This window comes from Quercus suber, unplaced genomic scaffold (assembly GCF_002906115.3).
Source record: "Quercus suber isolate HL8 unplaced genomic scaffold, Cork oak 2.0 scaffold_1119, whole genome shotgun sequence".
Classification (NCBI taxonomy): Eukaryota; Viridiplantae; Streptophyta; class Magnoliopsida; order Fagales; family Fagaceae; genus Quercus; species Quercus suber.
This window is the reverse complement of record NW_027070523.1, coordinates 25,052-33,116: the sequence shown is the minus strand read 5'-3', so window position 1 is coordinate 33,116 and position 8,065 is coordinate 25,052. Positions and strand designations below refer to the sequence as shown.

Sequence of the window (8,065 nt, the reverse complement as noted above, 5' to 3'; positions counted from 1 at the left end):
AGGTCCGGTTAATGTGTGTTTAAATATAAATTAATAATTTATTTTGAAAATTTTTTTATAAAAAATTGAAAAAGTTGTCAAAATGGTTTCCTAAAAAGTTTCCTAATACTTTTTCTTTTTTCTATAAAAAATTTCTTAAAATAATTTATCAATGTATGTCTTGAGAGCATATGTTAGTAAATTCCTTATTTTAAGAGAAATGTAACTTTTTTTTGCTGAGTAATTGACAAAAATTGATGCCAAAATTTGTGAAGGGCATTTCTTAGTAATTGCAGGGCTGTTTGGCACATCATATTGAATAACTTCTCTCTCTCTCTCTCTCTTTTTTTTTTTTTTGTAGAAACAAATGGAATGATGTGATTTGCTTATAATTTGTAGACATCTATCTAAATTTTACTTATTTTCACTATTAAGTTAAAGTTATTAAACATCTTTACCTTTTATTATTATTATTATTATTTTTATTGTTTGGTTTAAATAAAGTAACTCATACATAGGGGCTGGAGCCACCTTATGGGGTGGGGGGCCAAAATTTTGAAAAAAAATACATTTATTATTTCTTATAAAAATTCATTGTAAATTTTATATTCTTAGCTACCCCGCGGGAAAAAAAATTATATGAGCTTACTTTCAAAATAAAAAATGTGTTAATTTTTAAAAAAAAAGAGGTTGCAGCAAATGTGATATCAAATATGGGAATAATACTATAACATAGATACAATGTAAATGTAAAGTTTTCATTTTTTTTTTCTTTTTCTTTTATTGTAAAAAATGATAATTTTCAATCTTATGCCTATAAGTTGGTAAACATTTATCTAAAATTTATTATACACTTGTTAGGGAGATATAAGACTTTGGGAGACTCTAACTGAAGTTCTAATATAAAATATAGGAACGCAACTTAACTCAAAAGCTTAAATCTATATGCTTAGGCGAAAATCTCTTTCAAATGTAAATCATTGCTTCTTATTGTGTAGTTCAAGACCTATCCATTTGTACCACGAACAAGTCTTATTAGTTCCTCCTTATTTATGGGAATCTCGTGTTGCATCAATATTCTTTGGTTTAGCACTATTGGCAATACTGTTTTGTTGAATAATTTTCCAAGATAATTTGTATGGCCTTTGTGGGCTTACATTGTGCGATACACACTTGTGTGGGATCAAAGAGAATTAACTGTATTATCTAAAAATAAATGTTATTGTAAATAGAATGCAAAAATTTATTCCCATATTTTATTCACTCTTCTCTCTCTCACTTAGATCGGCGGTGGCATGGTCTTGGTGTTTTGTCTCGTGGGTCATAGTGTTAGGTCACAATGGGTCACATGGGTCTTGGCTAGCTTTGGGTCATGGTGGCAATTGTGGCTACAATGGAAAAGCATGAGAGTGGCCATGTAGTCATTGTTGATTTGATGGTGGGTTTGTACCATGGAATTTGGGTTTGGTTGCTTCGGTGGTGGTGTTAAGAAGGATGGTCTAGCCATCTAGCCTTGGGTGGTTGATTTAAATATAAAAATTCATCAATCTAAATTAGAGGTGCAGTAAAGAATTAAAAATCCACCAAAAGAATGAAGGCAATATATATATATATACATATATAGAGAGAGAGAGAGAGAGAGAGAGAGAGAGAGAGAGAGTATTCGCCTTTTTTTGTGAGCAAAGTATGGATTGAATGGAAGAGAAAATAACAAATTTTTATAGTAAATAAAATAGGAAGAAGAAAAGTCAAAATAAAAGGAAGATGAATAGATGGAGGAATTGTAAAGTAAAGGTATAGAATAGTGGGGAAAAAAGAAAAGTGAGGAAATGTAAGAAAAAGTGTAATTGTTAGGTGAAAATTAATAAGGAGAAAAATAACTAAAAATGATTGAGAAAATGTTGGAAATTGGTTGATGATGTGGCACTGATGTGGCTTAATAGGAGTATAGCAATAATAAATACTACATTTCAACTTTTAGATATATATAGATATAAATTTGTACATTTCAACATTATCACTAGGATGACCTAGTCTATGGTGCCATAACAACCATTTATTAGACCTACTGATATTAAAAGTTGAAGGTGGAGCTGTAGGAGCTGAATTGAATGAAGGATGTGTGAATGAAGAAGGCTTGACTTGAAGCTTTGAGTAGATAGGATAAATACCATTCTCACTCAAGCCCCTGTAGAGGAGTCTCCTCGTAAGAATATCTTGGATTTTGAGCTCATTAGCATCAAAATGACAAGAGCAATTATTGTGTAAACAAAACTTGTGCACTGATAAAAGATTCATGGCTATTCTAGGGACATGTAAAACATTTTTGAGTATAAACTTGTGATATTTGGTATGAATAGAGGAATTACCTATATTGTTGATTGGAAGGGCTTGACCATTACCTACAATGACTTGTTCAGCACCCTTATACTGAGAATGATTCGTAAGATTATTCAAGTTAGCTGTAAGGTGATCAGAAGTACCAGAGTCAGCCAACCATGGATCTTGATTGCCAGTGATAGCAGCATTGGAGACACTAGCCATAGCTACAAGTTTGGTTGGAGGATTTTTACCTTGATAAGTAAAATCCATTTTGTGATAGCAATCCAGTGCTAAATGTCCTATTTTTCCATAGATTTGACACATAGGATGACCAGAGTCAGCTTTATAGGACTGATTTCCAAATTGAGCGTTAGATTGGTTTTGATGTGGAGAAAAATTCTGATGAGAAGAACCACCGGGAGAAAAATTCTGATGAGAAAAACCACCATTGTTGTTGTTATATCTGCCACCACCTCTTCCTCTATTAGAGCCATTGCGGCCTCTACCTCTACCAAACCCCTGATTTTGAGCGTTACTTCCATTAGGTCTAGAATTAGAGGCAAACATAGCCATAGATGGAGGAATAGACTCAAGATTCTTTGCCATAGCTTATTCTTCACTCTGCAACATAATGGAGAGTTGCTCATATGTGATTGGATCACTCCTAGTGTGAATAGCTGAGCAGAAGTGAGCAAAATCTTTAGGCAAGCCTTGAAGAACAATACAAATTAGTTCTTCATTATCAACCACAACACCTACAGCAAGAAGCTTGTCTCTTGCAATCTTAATCTTCTGCAAGAACACATTCACAGTATCACTTCCTTTCTTGAGGCTTAGTAGCTCAAGCTTCAAATTCAGAATGTTAGCTCTTGAAGTAGAGGTAAATCTCTGTTCCAAAGTATTCCAAACCTCTCGAGAGCTTGTAACACCAACCACAAGAGAGATCACTTGTGGAGTCGATGTGGAATTGATCAAAGAAAGTAAGGCCTTATCTTTGATTTTCCAAGCTGAGTATTTAGGATTGACATTCACAGTGGAAGAACCTTGAGTATCAAGAAGAAATTGACATGGCTGTGGCAAAGTGCCATCAATATGATCAAACAGTGAATAAGCTTCAAGAATGGTGACAAGTTGATGCCTCCATGGTATAAAATTTGTATAGTCTAATTTGATTGACATCAAGTTTGACATGTCAGAGAGGAGTAGTAGTGGAGATTGCAATGGTGGAGTGTGAGTTGTGGAAGGTGAGTTAGTGCTAGATGTGGAAGCAGTAGCGGAAGTTGTGGAAGCCATGGAAAGTGGCTCTGATACCATGGATGAAAGATGAAAAGTTTGAAAGAAAGAAATGGAAGTTGAGAGCAAAAACTGTAATGGAGAATTCTAGAAACAGTATTCAAGATGCTCAAATGAAAAATTACATGGAACTCTATTTATATAGCTCCTATAATTGAATACGTGATATTTAACCATAACAAACTATCCTAATCTTACGGAATAAATATCTAGTTTGTTATAGAAAATATCTAGAAGAAACTAGTAGAAACAAAGATCACAATGACTTCAACTGTAGAACACTGAAGCAGATCCACGGAAGAAAACCAAGCTTGAAGCATTAAATCAAAACGTCGTCGTGTCAGTAAATGAGAAACAGTGATGTCTTGACTCTTGAGTCATAAAGAGCATGGTCTTCACTTATCCAAACGATGCCGTTTATTTATAAAGGAAATGACACCATTTGGTTAGTTAACGTTATCTAGTCGTTGCAATGGAATTTGGTAAATCTGGCAATGAATGTCTTCCTCTTTCACACCATTCTTCGGGTGAGGATGGGGATATGATAGAGAGTTCTAATGGGAAGGATTTGGTTTCAACTGAAGGGAGTTCAGATATGGAGCCGTATGTGGGTATGGATTTTGAATCTGAGGAGGCTGCCAAGGTGTTCTATGATGCATACGCCACTTGCATGGGATTCATCATGCGCTGATGCGCGTTGATGCATTTCGGAGATCAATGCGAGATGGGAAAGTTGTTTAGCGTCGACTTGTGTGTAATAAAGAGGGTTTACGTAAGTTGAGGCCCAAAAGAAGTGAAAATAGGAAACATCAGGTTATCACAAGGGAAGGTTGTAAGGCAATGATAGTGGTGAAGAAAGAGAAAACTAGGAAATGGGTTGTCACAAGATTTGTAAAGGAGCATAATCATCCATTGGTAGTTACACCTGCTAATGGTAGACGAAGTGTGCTTCTATCGCAAACACCCGTGAGTGCTCAATTAACTTCTATACAAATAGTTGCCAATATGTTCTTTTCTTTTATAAAAATTGCATTATCTACTAGTATAATGTGGTTTTAAACCATTATATTCTTATACTATTACAGTAGCATCATAGAAAATTTCAAGCAGTTATAACTTGGCTATCTAACAAAACATGGGGGTAGCTTTATGTCAGTTGAGTACCAAATTTTTTAGTTCTTAATAGGGTTAAATTTTATTCTAGTTTATGTTGTTAGCCAAAAGCATTATAGCTCAACTAGTTGGCACCTCTTGATGTGTCCATGACATCCATGGTTTGAATCCCCCTTCTTCCGTTGTAAGTATTGAATTATCCCAAAAAAAAATGTATTCTTTCTGTGCTTTTGATCTCTTTGAGAAGTATCGAACCCTTGTCATGTATCTTTGTTATTGGATGATGCTACTTGTGACATTGAAGGATACGTTAATGGTAGTTGTTCTCTAAAATAATAAATTTTCAGCTTTTGTTAAGGTAAAAAGTTGTGGAGAGATGTTGCATTGTCAATATACTGCTTATGTTTGGAGTGTAAATGAAAGAAAATTTGGTTCAAATCAGCATAATGTCTAGTACCCGCATCAATTCCCCTAAGTGGGTGAGACTTGGTCTTTTTGAGTATAGCTATAGGTCGTACTCTAGTGTCAATTAGCATTGAGCAATCCTCCACCATCCAACTGCAAGGTCATTGGGTGGAGTTAAAGAGGGCGCAGGCTTACCCATAAATACTTATGGGTTGGGTTTTATTTCTTTTTCTTCTTCTTCTTTTAAAAATGGGTTAGGTTAGGGTAATGGGTTGGGCATTTAATGTGTCGGGTTGATTGAGGGACTGATTTGGGCTGGGCTTGAGTGTTGTTTACCTTTCAAATGAGTTGATTTGAAGGCTTGTGGACACTGGGCCTTTGGGTACGAATCATGCTTGTCTTTTTTTTTTTTTTTTTTTGGGTCACTCTTGGCTATGAGGTTGAAGTTAATGAGTGGGAAATGTTTTTTTTTTTTTTTTTGGGTCACTCTTGGCTATGAGGTTGAAGTTAATGAGTGGGAAATGGAGGTTTCCAAGAGCCAACAGGGGAATGATGGGTTTGATGGCAATGGTGGGGCTCACAGCGGGGGCTTGGGCTATGGATTTTCTAGGTGGTGGCAGGATGGGTTCTTGGTGGAGGTTGAGCTCTAGTGATGGGTTGGAGCAAGGTGGATTTTTGTGCAATTTGGGTCATAGTTTTAGGTGCTGGCTGACTGTGGGGTGAGATTTTGTGGTGTTTTGATCACTGTGGGTGGTTGGATTTGGGCAGATTGGGTAATTTCAGTTTGCGGGTATGGATGCAAATTGGTTAATATTGTTGGTGTTGGTGATGCTGTCTTGGATATTGGTGTGGAAAAGCAAGATTATGATGGATTGAGGTTTGCTCTGGTACTAAATTTGATGCAGCACAGGTAGATACACAAACAGAAAATAAAGTTAAACAAGGGAAATGGGCACAAACTCTAGGTTTCAACTACCTAGGACTGCTTGGAATCACCACCATGCTATAGAGGAAACTCAACTGAGTATTTTTTATCCATTGAATCATTCAAAATTCAACGTCCCAAACATTTACTGGAACCACTTTTAATAGGGTTTTCAAGCTTACATCAACAAGGAACGTTATAATCATGCCATGAATACAATCCCATAAAATCGTCAATCAAAATAAAATCAAAATCCTTCAAATTTCAAATAAGCACAAATTTGGTTTAAATCAGCATAATATTTGGTGTCCGCACTATGGGACCTCTTTTGTTCATAAATCATCTTCATTTGAGGCCTTTTTTTTTTCTTGTTACTGTACATCTTGAAATCTTTAACATTGTTAAAATGAAAAATTTTCTGATTACCAAACTATTATTTTCTTTAACGAAGGCCTTTTTGAAGCAGTATTAATGCTGTTTATGTTTAGATTTCTATAAAAGATAATGATATCTTTGAATGAGTATTAATCAGTCATCTATTGCATAAGACGCTCAAAGTTCTAGATGCTTGAAGAAAAGAAGGCATATATTCCTGTAATATTCTTTAAAGAATGGTCAATGTTGTTAAAAGCGCCTAGGTGCAAGTGTGCAGAGGGTGAAGCTCTAGGAGTGAAGCACTTTTGTTACCTGAATGAAACACGTAAGGTGCACTGGGAAAGTTCAAACTTTCAAAGTATATGAATCAATTACAATTAACTGCTGGATCATAAAATTAGCTATTGGATTATAAAGAACACTATTCTTAGGCTGTGCTAACTACAAACAAAAATATATCTTATTATATATATCAAAACCTACAGGATAAGATTTAGAAGAAAATAAAAGGTTGTCGGTTAGCAGATAACTCTTTAAAGTGATTTACTGGCAAACCTCAAGGGATTTTTTTTTTTTGTATTATTACCCAAAGTATATTGCTATTTTATCTTTGAAATTAAATGTTATGAATATTACTCTAGGCTTTAGATTATATTTTTAAAAAATGTGCACTTTAATTGAATCAGGCATGCCCCTGCGCTTTGCATTTTCTGTCTAGGCTTTAAGAGGCATTTGCATTTAAATGCACCTGGAACTTTTAACAACATTGAGAATGGCTGGAAGTCAATGATTTCAAATTTGTAGATTCTGAAAGCTTGGAAAAGCCATAGTTCACTCTTGAGATATTAATTTGTTTTGTGAAAAAGGTTAGCAGCGAAGTCCTGCAGACCTTGGCTTCTCTAATTCACTAGATGACACTTGGACAATGGATGATTTTTTATAGCAGTCAATCATTTAGCTTTTCCACTATATGAATGGAAGAGCAGGAAAATCAGTGGCATTATCTTTTCCAAGTCCCCTTACACGTAAGAAAATGTTAGTGCTTTGAATCTTTTAATCCACTATCATTATAAAAATTGTTGTCCTTGACAATGATGTTGGATATTTTTCCTGATAATTTTTCCTAATAGATAATTGAAGAACAAAAATATTAATATTATTTCTCTCTCTCTCTCTCTCCCCTCCAGCAAATGAATTCTGACCGTGAAATGGGTACCTTAATTGTTATGATTTCTTTGATTTGATAATTTGATTTTTCGAGCCATAAAAAAAAACATTATATTTTTGTTGGAGAAAAGCTTCTTTACATTTTACTATCAATATGTTTTTAGTGTTGTTGATATTTCATTCAGGATGAGAAAGATGTAAAAATTCGAGAATTGACTGCTGAGTTACAGCGAGAGCGAAAGCGATCTGCAGCTTTTCAAGAACAACTTGATATGGTTCTAAGAGATATGGAGGACCATTCGCATCACCTATCTAGAAACATTGATGACATAGTTCAAAGTGTGAGGGAAATTGAATCAAAGAGGTTAGCCCTTTCGCATAGCTAGTGGCTGCAGTAGATGTTCAATTTGATTTGTCTCTGTACAATTTCCTTGATTATGTATCATTTATTTTCAAGATATAAATTTTAGTTGTAGGTTTTTCTTT

General features: G+C 34.8%; 1 pseudogene; it reads left to right on the top strand.

Annotated features, from left to right (window-relative positions):
- The first annotated feature begins 4,066 nt into the window (after positions 1 to 4,066).
- On the top strand, positions 4,067 to 8,050 carry LOC111997329 (protein FAR1-RELATED SEQUENCE 5-like; annotated as a pseudogene).
- The last annotated feature ends 15 nt before the right edge of the window (positions 8,051 to 8,065 follow it).